Genomic DNA, 17,103 nt, shown 5'->3' on the forward strand with positions numbered 1-17,103 from the left:
ACAACCACTGTGATTATTATTATCACCATAATTTGCAAATAAATTCATAAAAAATCCTACATTGTGATTTTCTGGATTTTTTTTCCTCATTGTGTCTGTCATAGTTGAAGTGTACCTATGATGAAAATTACAGGCCTCTCTCATCTTTTTAAGTGGGAGAACTTGCACAATTGGTGGCTGACTAAATACTTTTTTGCCCCACTGTACCTCTCCTTAATGCAACCGCTGTGTCAGATTTCAAAAAACTTTACGGAAAAAGCAAACCATGCAATAATCTGAGACGGCGCTCAGAACAATAGTCAAATTAGCCGCCATGTTGGATTCAACAGAAACCAGAAATTACATGATAAATATTCCTTTACCTTTGATGATCTTCATCAGAATGCACTCCCTGGAATCCCAGGTCCACAATAAATGCTTGATTTGTTCGATAATGTCCATTATTTATGTCCAATTAGCTACTTTGGTTAGAGCGTTTGGTAAACAATTCCAAAGTCACGAAGCGCGTTCACTAAAACCTAACGAAATGTCCTAAAGTTCCGTAACAGTCAGTAGAAACATGTCAAACGATGTATTGAATCAATCTTTAGAATGTTGTCAACATATATCTTGAATAACGTTTCAACCGAAGAATTACATTGACTTCAGATGAGCGATGGAACGGAGCATTCTCATAAAGAATGGTCACCTCATGCCAGTGGTGACTAATTCTCCTCTCATTCGGCCCCACTTCACAGTAGTCATCAGACAAAGTTCTACAGACTGTTGACATCTAGTGGAAGCCGTAGGAAGTGAATACTCATTCATATCTCGCTGTGATTTCAATGGGATCTTGGTTGAAACTCGACCAGCCTCAGAATTTCCACTTCCTGTTTGGATTTTTTCTCAGGTTTTTTTCTGCCATATGAGTTCTGTTATACTCACAGACATAATTCAAACAGTTTTAGAAACCTATATATTTAGCAACTATGACTGAGGAGCAGGCTGTTTACTCTGGGCACCTCTGTGCACCTTTCATCCAAGCTACTCAATACTGCCCCTGCAGCCATAAGAAGTTAACAAACCTCCAAATGAGCTTCAATGCCATACAACACTCCTTCGGTGGCATCCAACTGCTCTTAAAACGCTAGTAAAACTAAATGCATGCTCTTCAACCGATTGCTGACCACACCCGCCCGCCCGACTAGCATCACTACTCTGGACGGTTCTGACTTAGAATATGTGGACAACTACAAATACCTAGGTGTCTGGCTAGACTGTAAACTCTCTTTCCAGACTCACATTAAACATCTCCAATCCAAAATGAAATCCAGATTTGGCTTCTATTTCGCAACAAAGCCTCCTTCACTCACGCTGCCAAACATACACTCATAAAACTAATTATCCTACCGATCCTCGACTTCAGCGATGTCATTTACAAAATACCCTCCAGCACTCTACTCAGCAAACTGGATGCAGTCACAGTGCCATCCGTTTTGTCACCAAAGCCCATATAGCACCCACCACTGCGACCTGTATGCTCTCTTCGGCTGGCCCTCGCTACATATTCGTAGCCAGACCCACTGGCTCCAGGTCATCTCTAAGTCTTTGTTAGGTAAAGCTCTGCCTTATCTCAGCTCACAGGTCACCATAACAACACCCACCCGTAGCACGCACTCCAGCAGGTATATCTCACTGGTCATCCCCAAAGCCAACACCGCCTTTGGCCGCCTTTCCTTTCAGTTCTCTGCTGCCAATGACTGGAACGAGTGGTATGATGGCTGTGTGGTTCCCATGGTGTTTATACTTGCGTACTATTGTTTGTACAGATGAACATGGTACCTTCAGGCATTTGGAAATTGCTCCCAAGGATGAACCAGACTTGTGGAGGTCAAAAAAAAAATTATGAGGTCTTGGCTGATTTCTTTTGTTTTTCCCATGATGTCAAGCAAAGAGGCACTGAGTTTGAAGGTAGGCCTTGAAATACATCCACAAGTACACCTCCAATTGACTCAAATGATGTCAAGTAGCCTATCAGAAGCTTCTAATACCATGACATAATTTTCTGGAAATCTTCAAGCTTTTTAAAGGCACAGTCAACTTAGTATATGTAAACTTCTGACCCACTGGAATTGTGATACAGTGAATTATAAGAGAAATAATCTGTCTGTAAACAATTGTTGGAAAATTACTTGTGTCATGTACAAAGTAGAGATGTTCTAACCGACTTGCCAAAACTATACTTTGTTAACAAGAAATGTATGGAGTGGTTGAAAAGAGAGTTTTAATGACTCCAATCTAAGTGTATGTAAACTTCCGACTTCAACTGTACTAACATTGGGCCATTTATCAAACATGACAGTGTCGTGAATCTCCTTTATTTTAGCAGTAAATCCTCTCAGAACAGAACTGTGGATCAGTTGTGATTAATGGCTCCTAAACCTATATCCATACCGTCTTGCATTTAACCTAAGAATAGCTGAATTTAACCTAACCCCCTCTGGTATGTTAAACCAAGGCATTTTGTCCGACGCACAGCATTTCACCTAAATGACATTTTGCAGTGTTACATTTTATTCTACACAAGATAACTGTGCTTCTACTTTCAATTAATAACACACAAAATGGCATGAGGGAGTTTTGGCCCTAATAAATATGACCCAGACCTGGGCATTGTTGCTCAACATAAGCCTGTCTCAGTGGAGTCTCCGGTCTGTAAAAAAACCTAGGGGACTCATCATTCTTTTTTTCCTTCTCTCCAGCCGATCACTATCTCCATTACTGTCTTTAATCTCCCTCTGAGCTAAAGTGGCAGTTCTAAAAGCCACAGCACTGTCCCTGATCTCCCCGCAGGATTGCTTTACACTGTTTGACATTTCCCCCAGCCTTTTGAAATGCTCCACATGTCAGCTGGGCTGTGGGCTCCTATCTGTGCCCAGTGCTCACCGGCACACACCTCCACGCTCAAGAACAAGAGGCCATTCTCCTCTACAGCTGACCGTGAAGTAAATTCACAAGCTGTGCAAGAGCAATGCTTCAGATGATGAATTACAGCTAGTCATTTTTTGGGATTGGAGGGGTGGGTAGGTTGACATTTCATAACAGCAGAAAACAGAGCTTTTTTACTTGCTTCAGGTGTGTGATAGCCACATACAAATCCCCTTGTAGACCCGTGCCAACAACATCTATTAAAGTTGTACAGTATTATCAGGAAGTTCAATCTATGCTAAGACTTCTGTCACTCTATCTATGCCTAACTTTTTCAAGATTCACGTCAGAAGAGAGAATAAAGGTGATTATGTTGGAGGACCTGTGATGGAGGCTATGCAAAGACTGCACTTCCTAAAGGTTGCTAACAAAACACTGAGGGATAAGTCTTGTTCCATTGGAGTTCTTGCCTCTTTACCAACAACTGGTTTTGGATTGAGCTCATTTCTCAATGGAGGCATAATCAGAAATATTCACGCACAACAAGGTATCACTCTTTCAAGTGACACCTGCATTTGAAGGAGTCTAGGGAAATATATACATTACCGTTCAAAAGTTTGGGGTCACTTAGAAATGTCCTTGTTTTTGATTTTCTGGTCCATTAAAATAACATAGAATAGATCAGAAATACAGTGTAGACATTTTTAATGTTGTAAATGACTATTGTAGCTGGAAACGGCAGATTTTTTTATGGAATATCTACATAGTGTAGGCATACAGAGACCCATTATTAGCAACCATCACTCCTGTGTTCCAATGACACTTTGTGTTAGCTAATCCAAGATTATCGTTTTAAAAGGCTAATTGATCATTAGAAAACCCTTTTGCAATTATGTTAGCATAGCTGCAAACTGTTGTCCTGATTAAAGAAGCAATATAACTGGCCTTCTTTAGACTAGTTTAGTATCTGGAGCATCAGCATTTGTGGGTTCGATTACAGGCTCAAAATGGCCAGAAACAAAGACTTTCTTCTGAAACTCGTCAGTCTATTCTTGTTCTGAGAAATGAAGGCTATTCCATGCGAGAAATTGCCAAGAAACTGAAGATCTCATACAACGCCGTGTTCTACTCCCTTCACAGAACAGCGCAAACTGGATCTAACCAGAATAGAAGAGGAGTGGGAGGCCCCGGTGCACAACTGAGCAAGCGGACATTAGAGTGTCTGTTTTGAGAAACGGACGCCTCACAAGTCCTCAACTGGCAGCTTCATTAAATAGTACAAAACACCAGTCTCAACGTCAACAGTGAAGAGGCGACTCCGGGATGCTGGCCTTCTAGGCAGAGTTGCAAAGAAAAAGCTATACCTCAGACTGGCCAAAAAAAAGAAAAGATTAAGATGGGCAAAAGAACACAGACACTGGACAGAGATATGGCTTTTTTATTGTTCTCTCAAGTTGGATGATGGAGATATCATCCAACTTGCGAGAACATTTTTCCTGCAGACAGAGGTACACTTTCCATATGTACAGTCGATGTTATGTCCACGTTATATATGGTCACAATACAGTTATATCTGAGCCCTACTTTTGATTTCCATAGACACATGGAATAGCCTTCATTGCCTTTCTCCTCAGTGAACATGAGCCATTTTTTTCCACTGCAGCCATAAACACAGGCTCCCAGTTGCTGACATGAACTATGGCACCTTAGGTTAATAGAGCTGCCCATAACCACACACACACACACACACACACACACACACACACACACACACACACACACACAGTCTTGTACAGCTAACCTTGTGGGCACACACAATTCAGTACCATTCAAAATCCTATTTTTCCTAAACCTAATCTGTGCTCTTACCCTAACCCCAAAACCTAACCCTAATCCTAGCTCCTAACCCTAAAACTAACCCTAGCTCCTAACCCTGACCCTTAATGTAATTCTAACCTTAACCCTAACCCCCCTAGAAATAGCATTTGACCTCGTGGGGACTAACAAGATAGTTGGTCAACTTTTTGTTCGTTTACTATTCTTGTGGGGACTTCTGGTCCCCACAAGCATAGTTAAACACGTCCACACACACACACACACACACACACACACACACACACACACACACACACACACACACACACACACACACACACACACACACACACACACACACACACACACACACACACACACACACACACACACACACACACACACACAGCACCTGAAATGGAAGAGGTTTGTGGGTGCACAACCTATACGGGGGCCTCGAGTGTTGCACTGCAGGTTCTTTAAATACCTGGTCACACTTTTTCCATTGCAGTCATTACATTTCTTACCCCATAGACATATTGGTCTATGTGCACGACTGTCAATGGTCTCTACCTCTCTCTCCCTCGCTCGCTTTTCCACCCAAGCTCTATGCTACTTTGTAGAGTCTCACGCAAAGTGTAGAGATGAAGGCATGAGTGTGCAAGTTCACTAAACTTGACAGCTCTGCCAAGTAGTACTGGAGTTACATGTTTCATCTAATCTGACTATGGGAGCAAAGTGTAACACAAGCACTGTATCACTCTACTATAAGTAGAGAACTTTGAAGGAATGATATGGTTCGGTCTTTCCATTTAAATGGAAGGCATCTAAGTGTAATTTATACTGTATTGGTTCCTTGTTGGTTCTAAGACCAAGACTTGTGGTAGTAGTGTACAGTCATTGTAAGAAATTTGATCTTGATGGGACTGGTGTTGTGCCAATTTTAATTGTTGGTTTAAAACTACATCCGCAGAATGATCCAGGATAGATGACAGTGCAAGTTTCATTGATGATGAAGGTTATGTGTTTAGAAGCACTTACCCTCTGTTTACTTTAAATCTGCATAAACAAATCACCACTTTCTAAAATATATTGTAAAATAAAAGTTACAAGAGCATTTTCGGTTGTGGAGTGCAGTGCCCATTGAGAAGTGGAGTATATGAAGTATATGATTTAGATAAGTGTTAACTATTGCAATGATGTCAACACTATAGCTAAAATAAACTTGCTATAGCGAATGCTCTCCTTTTAACACAGTTGACAGCCTACCCATCACAAACAGAGCTTTAAAGTGTTTCAAAATGTCTCAGAGTTCACCCCAACTGTTAGAAGCTGACTGATACGGTCTGTTTTAGACAATGACTCCATTGCACAATCAATTATAGATAGGGAAGGTGGAAGGTGACCTCACTCTTGATGGATTTACCTTGTGTAAACTTGGTGTACACTAGATGTGCAGTGGAGAGGAGATGGAAGATAAGATGTTTTTTCTTGGCAGCCTGTTGCCTCACCCAAATCATTCCATCACAGCTGCTTAATTGAAGACATTATTTGAATATTTCATTAACTGCTGGTCTATTACCAGGAGGAATTGAGAATGAGTTTCTCCTACCTTGACGTCCTCTTTTATGAAATCAAATAGATTCCTGACCTATTAGGAGAGAACATTGAAAATACTTTAGATACATTTAATCTAAAAAGCTGTTTTGACACCATATTGTAAACTTAAATCTAAGGTCAGGTATATTAGGATACTGTTCCCAGACACAGATTAAGTCTTGGTCTAAAAAGCAAGATAAATGGAGAATCTCCATAGAAAGTGCTTTTTTGTCTATGGCTGGACTTAATCTCTTTCCGGAAAACCTTCTCAAGCATTTCAAGAAAAAGTGATTCATTTAAAACCTCTACTACATACAGTATGTTTGTATTTCAAAAGTTCAGTTTGAGTAGTTGAAATAACCGGTCACATTTAAAGCATTTGTTTGCCAAGTAAATTGACAATCTTTTTCTCACCCTAGTTTAGCTTCAGTGTTTCCAGCATGAACATTTGGAAGGAAAGAGAAAGGAGCCGCCATTGATTATTTGTGATGTTAGAAGTGCAAAATGGCCGTCAGGGGAGCTGTGGTTCTCAGGCCAAATGAGACGTGACAAGATGTACTAAAACAAAAAGCAAAAGGAAGAGAAACTACCTTTTCACCCGTCATCTCCCCTGTCAGTGAGGCTTGGCTTGTTGAGAAAGATTTGGGTCTGTTGTGACATTGAAAAAACCCTACTGAAATGTATATGATGATCAAATCAAATCAAAGTTTGTCACGTGCGCCGAAAACAACAGGTGTGGGTGCACAACCTATACCTTACAGTGAAATGCTTACTTACAGGCCCTAAACCAACAGTGCAATTTAAGTAAAAAATTGGTATTAGGTGAACAATAGATAAGTAAAGAAATGAAAAACAACATTATAAAAGACAGTGAAAAATAACAGTTGCGGGGCTATATACAGGCACTGGTTAGTCGGGCTAATTGAGGTAGTATGTACATGTAGGTATGGTTATAGTGACTATGCATATGTGATAAACAGAGAGTAGCAGTAGCGTAAAAGAGGGGTTGGCGGGTCGTGGGTGGCGGGACACAATGCAGATAGTCCGGGTAGCCAATGTGCGGGGGCACTGGTTAGTCGGGCTAGTTGAGGAAGTATGTACATGTAGGTATGGTTAAAGTGACTATGCATATATGATAAACAGAGAGTAGCAGTAGCATAAAAGAGGGGTTGGCGGGTCGTGGGTGGTGGGACACAATGCAGATAGTCCGGGTAGCCAATGTGCGATGGCACCGGTTAGTCGGGCTAATTGAGGTAGTATGTACATGAATGTATAGTTAAAGTGACTATGCATATATGATAAACAGAGAGGAGCAGCAGCGTAAAAGAGGGGTTGGCGGGACAGAATGCAAATAGTCCGGGTAGCCATTTGATTACCTGTTCAGGAGTCTTATGGCTTGGGGGTAAAAGCTGTTGAGAAGCATTTTGTTCCTAGACTTGGTGCTCCGGTACCACTTGCCATGCGGTAGTAGAGAGAACAGTCTATGACTGGGGTGGCTGCGGTCTTTGACAATCTTTAGGGCCTTCCTCTGACCGCCTGGTGTAGAGGTCCTGGATGGCAGGCAGCTTAGCCCCAGTGATGTACTGGGACGTACGCGCTACCCTCTGTAATGCCTTGCGATCGGAGGCCGAGCAGTTGCCGTACCAGGCAGTGATGCAACCAGTCAGGATGCTCTCGATGTTGCAGCTGTAGAACTTTCTGAGGATCTGAGGACCCATGCCAAATCGTTTTAGTTTCCTGAGGGGGAATAGGCTTGGTCGTGCCCTCTTCACGATCTGCACCAACGTGACAGTAAAGATATGAGCTAAAACTGACAGATATGATTTAATGCTTTATAAAAGTCCACCCGGACCCACAAAAAAATACACACCTAGTTGGTACAAATGTTCAAAGAATGCCTTTTGCGGTGTTGGTCCAATGCTGGATCATTTGCAGATTGTATGGAACATTAATCACTTACCAATTAGGACAGTACACTGACAAGTCACTATGTCTTTTCTTTTGGTTTCATGTCTTTTCAACATTAAAATTAGGTAAGGTCACATTTTCAGAAACAATCCAAGAGCCAGCCACTAGACTTATGAATCCAGTCTCTGTCAATGTCAAATAACACCTACATCTATTTCCTGCTTCACTGTAAAACAAAGCTGCATCGCAGTGAATCGCAGCGTCAACTCAAAAGGATTTTCCCCTTTTCAGTGAAATGCATTATTATTGGAAAATGGCGGGATCATCTTTCCCTCAGCTGGCTCTTAGTGAAGAGATCCACAGGGCTTGTTTGTGTGGAACAACAAGGGGGCACTGGAAATGAGACCCTGGGCAGGTATGTGCCGAGAAGAATGGGGGGATTGTCGTCATCTGAGTTTCAGAGTACAGAATCTCGTTAACCTTTAGAATCTGGCACAGGCTATAGGGCTGGCAGAGAGACAAGGCCTGGCACCTGCCCACTGATATGCCCGGGCAAGAGGGGGGGGGTATCAGACACAGTGGGCGTCACAAACACATACACACACGCATGCACACACACCCCCTGAAACTAACTACCCCCAAAGATCACAAACCAACCAAGTGATACATCTACAGAATCACATAGAGCTATTTCATAGATTAGCATGCATGGGAGGTCCTTAACATATGCATTAATATCTGTAAGGCAGTCTGTACAGAATCCATGAGTAAATACTGAGGGATATTAGCACTGTAGATGGTTCAGAGTACACATAATGTATGACAACAATCTTAAATACCTCATTATGAAGGAAACATATAATATACCTAAACAAAGCACTTTTATGTTTTGAAGAAAAATACAGCTGTCTCAAGTATCTTGTGTTGTATAAACCAAACAAACCTGTGCACATGATTCCTCTCATTTGGAAGCAATTCCAATGACTCCTTTGTGCCAACAACTAGCTAGATGTCTCTGCCAAACACGAGTATCAGAAAATCTTTATTTTTTCATCGATCTGATTCAAAACTCTTGTCCAGAAAGGGAGACTTTCTAGCGACCATTCCCTTCTTTGCTCTTGCTCATTGTCACACCAGCAAGATGTCCCTTCTTCCCTCCCACTTTCTCCTTGGCACCGTGCCAGACCTCCTCTTCTAAAGCCTTACCCCCTCCCTCTGGCTCATGACCAAACTAATGAGCCCCTAAGTGCCCTGGCAGTGGAGTGGTGGGGTTAGCATGGGTTGGGATTGCCAACAGGGAGCCACAGGTGTCTAGCTGATGTGGTTGTATCCATGTCCTTGCCCCTCTGACCTGATGGGCACTGGCACTGAGGGATCACAACCGAAATGCTGGCACTTTGGCCTGCTCCCAACGGGGGGGGTGGGGTGGGGGGGGGGCATTGTGTCCCTGGCCGGGAATTGTTGGACAATGGCACAGCAGGTCCGATAGACTGGGCAGGGACACTGGGGCAGCTGTAGCAAGGCAGACCCCTCTTCCAGGCATTGGCTACATGGGCCACAATGGCACAGCATGGGCATATACTAAGGAGACACACAGCCTTTGTAAATGTGGCCTGTAGCAGGACTCAGGAGTGGACGCACATAAGTGAAGCAGGGGAAGAATCTTGAATTCTCTGAAAACTATTTCTTCCCTCCTCGTATCCTCTGTTGCCTTGCTTAGTCTTACACACACGCACCCACACAAACACATCTCATCTACTCTTGAACCCCACTGGGCCAACGGAAGAGCACTGAAGGAATCCTCTCATAGATAAATCAGTGTTGAATGGTGATGATGAGGATGATGTATGCATGCTCCTTTTCAGCCTCCGCAGAAAACACTGCATTCCCCCACACCTGAAGGGCAAACTGGCAGACTCCACAAAAGGGCAAATCCCTGCATGAGTCAATGATGTCATCTCCACCATAAGTAATAGCTCTCTGGCATCGGCTTGGAAATCTATATATACCAGTCAAAGGTTTGGACACACCTACTCATTAAAGAGTTTTTCTTGATTTGTACTATTTTCTACGTTGTAAAATAGTGTAGACATCAAAACTATGAAATAACACAAATGGAATCATGCAATAACCCAAAAAGTTTTTTTTTTTTTTTGATTCTTCAAAGTAGCCACCCTTTGCCTTGACGACAGCTTTGCCCACTTGTTAAAAGTTTTGACTTGTACTGTATATATATTTTTTTCAACCAAGGATTTAAACAAAAGCAGCAGCATCTCCTGAGTATGAAGTTACCATGTTTTATAGTATATTGTGTACATAGCTGGCTAGTCTCCACAGTACCATTGCCTCGCTGTCATTGACATCGAATGAGATCAAGGGGCCAAAGAAGCTGCTGCTTTGTTTCCAACAGTGTGCGGTGAGGGTATTCCTGTCCCCTCACCTTTCTCTTTATCATTACTGAAGACATGCTGTAACTCTCTCATCACTTTGGACATGCTGTACCCATGGGTGAAAGTATAATTAATTTATTCCGGTACGAGAGCTCCTATGTTTGCACGCACTTGTAAAAAAAAATCACTTCAAAAGGGCTCCTTTACTAGGCTACCCACGCATGTTTAGCCACCCGCAACATTTTTCCAGCCCCCAAACATTGGTGAATGGAAAGAGACATCTGCTACACAAAATACCATAGTGCCTTACTTTCTCCCCTGGCTGTACCTCTCTCTTCTACTTTTCTCTTTATCATCACTTTAGACATTCTGTGCTTCTCTCTCTTTTTTCCCTCTCTCTTTCTCTCTGCATTAGGACAGTGAGCTCCTCCCTTTACTTTTCTCTCTTTATCAGTCTGTTCCCACTTGTCCCTTTCTCTCCCTCTGTTATCTCTTTCTTTTTTGTTCTCCTCCATCTCTCTCTCACGCACAAACAAGCATGTGCGTGCGCACACACACACACACACACACACACACACACACACACACACACACACACACACACACACACACACACACACACACACACACACACACACACACACACACACACACACACACACACACACACACACACACACACACACACTAAAGACCCACTGTTTGGGGATAATAAAATCAAGCTTTCATGTCCACTGGTTTTCCCGTTAGGCTAACTCATATTACTAATGTGCATTAGACCTTTCTTAGGATGGGATGAAAATGGTACTATCTACCAATGTAGCAATGCACTCAATAGGCTCTACCGGACCCAGGTGATAGCTCCTTAAATACAAAGACATGTAACTGGTTAAATTGAACTGGAGACATCTCACATGCCAACCCAATGTCTTATCCATTAGACCAAGAGGGAATCCTCAGGCAGGGCTTCCTCATAGAGATGGCAAGATTCCAAATCACCTCATCTCTGCTACAAACAACTTTGGCAAGACAATTATGGGTAATTAATTGATGCCTGCATATCTCCCTTACCGCAGACGTGTCAACATGTCTGACGCTCGCTGCGTCCCGTCAACTCTCTCTTTGAATCTCTTTGAGATATTTTGAAAAAAGAATAAGAAGAAAACAGAGCATGATGATTCACGGGACTATCTCGGAGCCCTCCCAACTCCAATTAACGAGTCTAAGAGTGAAAGTAGAGGATCAAGAAGAACAAACAGTATATCTGCCAGAATTCGAGAGACTTTGACAGTTTAATACCAGGAAAGGATGAGACTGACATTCTAAACCCACTTAACCTCGGCTAAACCTTTCGCCTTGACATCTACGGTAATAGGCAACGTTGTATGTTGATAGCAAACAATTGAAGATTAAATAAAAAGTGTATGCCCTGATGAGATGGGCCCTTATTCATGTAGCAACTCAGAGTAGCAGTGCTGATCTAGAATCAGGTCCCCCCTGTGCTTGTAATATTATTCATTATGATCTAAAAGCCTAAACTGATCCTAGATCAGCACTCATACTCTGATTATCCGCTAGATAGGCAGCTGTGCATATTAATGGAGTTTTGAATGCAGCCTGACTCAGTTGGCTGCAGAGCCTTGTTGGATGATCTCAGAACCTGCTAACACTGAATTTTGTTGGACATCTGGTGCGATGTTATATGAAGAACCTTCCTCCTATGCCACGTGAAATACTGCTGCACTATCAAGTCACAGACACGCATCCACGGACGCATACACACACATATACAGAAAACCATGTCACTCCCTCAAAGTTCAGATGATGATCAATCATTTCACAAACACACTATTTGAAAATGACATTTTCCCAAGTTTGTCGTCCATTTTTCCTTTCAAACTCCAAAGTCCTCGTTGTAATTCTGAAAAGACCAGATCCGACTTCACCATGTGGAGTGCAACGATCCAGCCTGGGTCACATCCCTTGTTTAGTTTTTTTCATCCAGGCTATCGTGGTTAGCAGTCGGCCCTTCACCTGCTAAGTGTATTTTCATTACATAGAGAGGACACCCAGACAGCTTGCTATCAGCTCCTCAAATTAGTCACTGATAACACCCCTTTCCTACGACATGCTAACTCACTCTGGACAGTGGGGGTAACTTTACATTGCTCGGCGGCAAGATTTTCCAGAGATCTGAAAGTGTCAAAAACATCTTCACTCCGACTTCGAGAGCTTCTTGAAGGTCCTGAACAGTCATTCTAAAAAGTACTTTTTCTCTCATTGCTAACTACCAGCAAGTTTGAAAAGACAGGCTGAGTGGGCAGTGAGTTTATATTCATGAGCTCGCCTTGACTGACAGCTCTTTGAAACACGTACGTCAAGCAACTTGGATGCAGTGAGCAGTGTTGCAGGAACATCATCAAGAAAATTTGGTGATACACAAAGCAACTCAAACCAAAACCAAAATCTCCCGTTTGGCATGCCTCTTGTGATGCAGTTCATGGTAGTACTGACGGATATGTTGACTTGACAACTGCGTTTAAGTTTTGAACGACCATCCCCCCCTTTTGTTCCATGCTGGCTGAAGACCTAGCTAGCCAGTAACTATCTAACACCAGACACAGATTAAAGGGATACAGATAAATAGGGTAATTTTTTATGACAAACTTTTAATTGTATTTGCTGACACCCTACAGTAAAAGCACTCACAGGCTTTGTTTAAATCCTCATCAAAATCTGTCAGGTTAACCTAGAGACATCTGCCTATGTCGGCCTTCTGCATCTACAGTGAAAGGTGGCAGAGCTACAGCTGTGTTTGTCTGACCATGAGATATCCCGAAAATTGGTCTTCTCACGAAAGCGTCTGTAGCGTCCAAACGGTTTGGCCTACAAAACGAATATGACCCCACTATCGAAGGGGTCAAACACGATGGTGTTCTCTATCTTGCTCCCACGACCCTCACAAGTGTGACTGGAGTCGTCTGAAGGGAACTCACACAAGTTAATGGACGTATGGAGGTAGTTTTTGTGCCCCCCCCCCCAATGGCTTAGACTTTTAGAGGGTTTAATGCCAGTGGTAAAAAAGAAGAGTAGAGGGCCAAGAGATCTGCCATGCGCTACACCACACTTTACATGTTTAACATTTAACGTTCTCTAACATTGGAGAAGCTTCCATTAAAGGAAACCCTCTGTGGTCTATTAGTTCGAAATCTACGATATGGCAGAGGTTGAAAAGCCATAACACTAACGTTTTTTTCCAACGCAGGTTATGGTGAATAATATCAAAGGCTGCTCTGAAATCTAACAGTACAGCTCCCACAATCTTCTTATTATCAATTTATTTCAACCAATCTGTAATTTGTGTCAGTGTAGTACATGTTGATTGCATGCTGAAAATTGGTCAATGTCACGTATACTCCCTCGCTGGCCTCTAGGTCATCAGGCTGCTGATGATTCCGCACACCTGTCACCATCGGCAAGTGCACCAACGCCTCATGACACTCACCTGGACTCCATCACCTCCTTGATTATCTTCTCTACATCTGTCACTCCCCTTGGTTCTTTCCTCAGGTGTTATTGACTCTGTTTCATGCCGGTGCGTTGTTTGTGTTTCGTGTTTATTGTTTATTTATTAAAAACACTCACTCCCTGTACTTGCTTCCCGACTCTCAGCGTACTCGTTACAGAATAACACCCCACCTAAGGGAAGCATCAGGGTGTTTTTTTTTGTGCCAGTGTAAATGATGTCGGGTCCGTGAGCCGATACAGGCTCATGCCTCAGCCAGATCGCCAGGCTCCCCTATCTCCGCCGGCTCGTCAGGCTCTCATGCCTCAGCCGGATCGTCGTGCTTTCATGCCTCCGCCGGATTGTCGTGCTTTCATACCTTCGCTGGATCGCCAGGCTCCCCTGCTTCCACCGGCTCATCAGGCTCTCATGCCTCAGCCGGCATGACAGGTTCCCGCGCATCAGCAGGGGTGACCGGTCCGCTCCTGATCCCCCGGGTTTGTCCCCTTTGTCGGCGTCCTGTGGCTGGAGCTGCGCGTCAGGGAGGGGGCACTGTCACGTATACACCCTCTCTGGCCTCTAGGTCATCATGCTGCTGATTACACACCTGTTGTAACGGTTTTCTTCCAGGGGTGAAGGAGAGGACCAAAGTGCAGCGCGGCTAGTGTTAAACATGTTTAATAAAGAACAAGTGAAACACTACAAACAACAATACAAAATAACAAATGTGCAAAAACCGAGACAGACCTATCTGGTGCAGACAATCACAGAGACAGGAAACAACACCCAACAAAATCCCAACACAAAACAAGCCTCCTATATATGATTCTCAATCAGGGACAACGATTACCATCTGCCTCTGATTGAGAACCATATTAGGCTGGACATAGAAACAGACAAACTAGACACACAACATAGAATTCCCACCCAGCTCACGTCCTGACCAACACTAAACAAGCAAAACACATAATAACTCTGGTCAGGACGTTACAGTACCCCCCTCCTGAGGTGCGGACTCCGAACGCACCCCTACAACTCAAGAGGAGGGTCTGGGTGGGCATCTGTCCGCAGTGGCGGCTCCGGCGGTGGACGAGGACACCACTCCACCACTGTCTTTGTCCCCCTCCTTAGCGTCCTTTGAGTGGCGACCCTCGCCCACGACCTTGGCCTAAGAATCCTCCCCAAGGCCCCCACATGATTTTGGAGGTAGCTCAGGACAGAGAGGTAGCTCAGGACAGAGAGGTAGCTCAAGACAGAGGGGCAACTCCGGACAGAGGGGCAACTCCGGACAGAGGGGCAACTCCGGACAGAGGGGCAACTCCGGACAGAGGGGCAACTCCGGACTAATGGCAGCTCCGGACTGAATGGCAGCTCCGGACTGAGTGGCAGCTCCGGACTGAGTGGCAGCTCCGGACTGAGTGGCAGCTCCGGACTGAGTGGCAGCTCCGGACTGTAGGGCAGCTCCGGACTGTAGGGCAGCTCATGACTGTAGGGCAGCTCATGACTGTAGGGCAGCTCATGACTGTAGGGCAGCTCATGACTGTAGGGCAGCTCATGACTGTAGGGCAGCTCATGACTAGCTGACGGCTCTGGACGCTCATGGCTGGCTGACGGCTCCGGCAGATCCTGTCTGGTTGGCGGCTCTGGCAGATCCTGTCTGGTGGCGGCTCTGGCAGATCCTGTCTGGTTGACGGCTCTGGCAGATCCTGTCTGGTTGGCGGCCCTGGCAGATCCTGACTGACGAATGGCTCTAGCGGCTCCTGACTGACGAACGGCTCTGACGGCTCGGGACAGACGGGCGGCTCTAACGGCTCGGGACAGACGGATGGCTCAGACGGCGCTGGGGAGACGGATGGCTCAGACGGCGCTGGGGAGACGGATGGCTCAGATGGCGCTGGGGAGACGGATGGCTCAGATGGCGCTGGGGAGACGGATGGCTCAGATGGCGCTGGGGAGACGGATGGCTCAGATGGCGCTGGGGAGACGGATGGCTCCGATGGCGCTTGGCAGACGGCCAGCTCAGACGGCGTTGGGCAGACGGACAGTTCAGACGGCGTTGGGCAGACGGGCAGTTCAGGCGCCGCTGGGCAGACGGGCAGTTCAGGCACCGCTGGGCAGACGGGCAGTTCAGGCACCGCTGAGCAGACGGCAGACTCTGGCCGGCTGAGACGCACTATAGGCCTGATGCGTGGTGCCGGAACTGGAGGTACCGGGCTGAGGGCACGCACCTCAGGGCGAGTGCGGGGAGCAGGAACAGGGCACACTGGACTCTCGAGGCGCACTATAGGCCTGGTGCGTGGTACCGGAACTGGAGGTACCGGGCTGAGGGCACGCACCTCAGGGCGAGTGCGGGGAGAAGGAACAGTGCGTACAGGGCTCTGGAGACGCACAGGAGGCTTGGTGCGTGGTGCCGGAACTGGAGGCACTGGGCTGGAGACACGCACCATAGGGAGAGTGCGTGGAGGAGGAACAGGGCTCTGGAGATGCACTGGAAGCCTGGTGCGTGGTGTAGGCACTGGTGGTACTGGGCTGGGGAGGGAAGGTGGCGCCGGATATACCGGACCGTGAAGGAGGACACGCGCTCTTGAGCACCGAGCCTCCCCAACCTTACCAGGTTGAATGGTCCCCGTAGCCCTGCCAGTGCGGCGAGGTGGAATAGCCCGCACTGGGCTATGCAGGCGAACCGGGGACACCACCTGTAAGGCTGGTGCCATGTACGCCGGCCCGAGGAGACGTACTGGAGGCCAGATATGTTGGGCCGGCTTCATGGCACCCGGCTCGATGCCCAACCTAGCCCTACCAGTGCGGCAAGGTGGAATAGCCCGCACTGGGCTAAGCACGCGTACTGGGGACACCGTGCGCTCCACCGCATAACACGGTGTCTGACCAGTACGACGCCCTCTCACTCCACGGTAAGCCCGGGGAGTTGGCTCAGGTATCCAACCCGGCTTCGCCACACTCCCCTTTAGCCCTCCCCCA

At 45.5% G+C, this 17,103-nt stretch overlaps 1 pseudogene; it reads left to right on the top strand.

Moving 5' to 3' along the window:
* The window catches only part of LOC139538225 (piggyBac transposable element-derived protein 4-like), a 117,310-nt pseudogene that overhangs the window by 95,672 nt on the left and 4,535 nt on the right, over positions 1-17,103 (top strand).

The sequence above is a fragment of the Salvelinus alpinus genome, chromosome 14, assembly GCF_045679555.1.
Source record: "Salvelinus alpinus chromosome 14, SLU_Salpinus.1, whole genome shotgun sequence".
Taxonomy (NCBI): domain Eukaryota; kingdom Metazoa; phylum Chordata; class Actinopteri; order Salmoniformes; family Salmonidae; genus Salvelinus; species Salvelinus alpinus.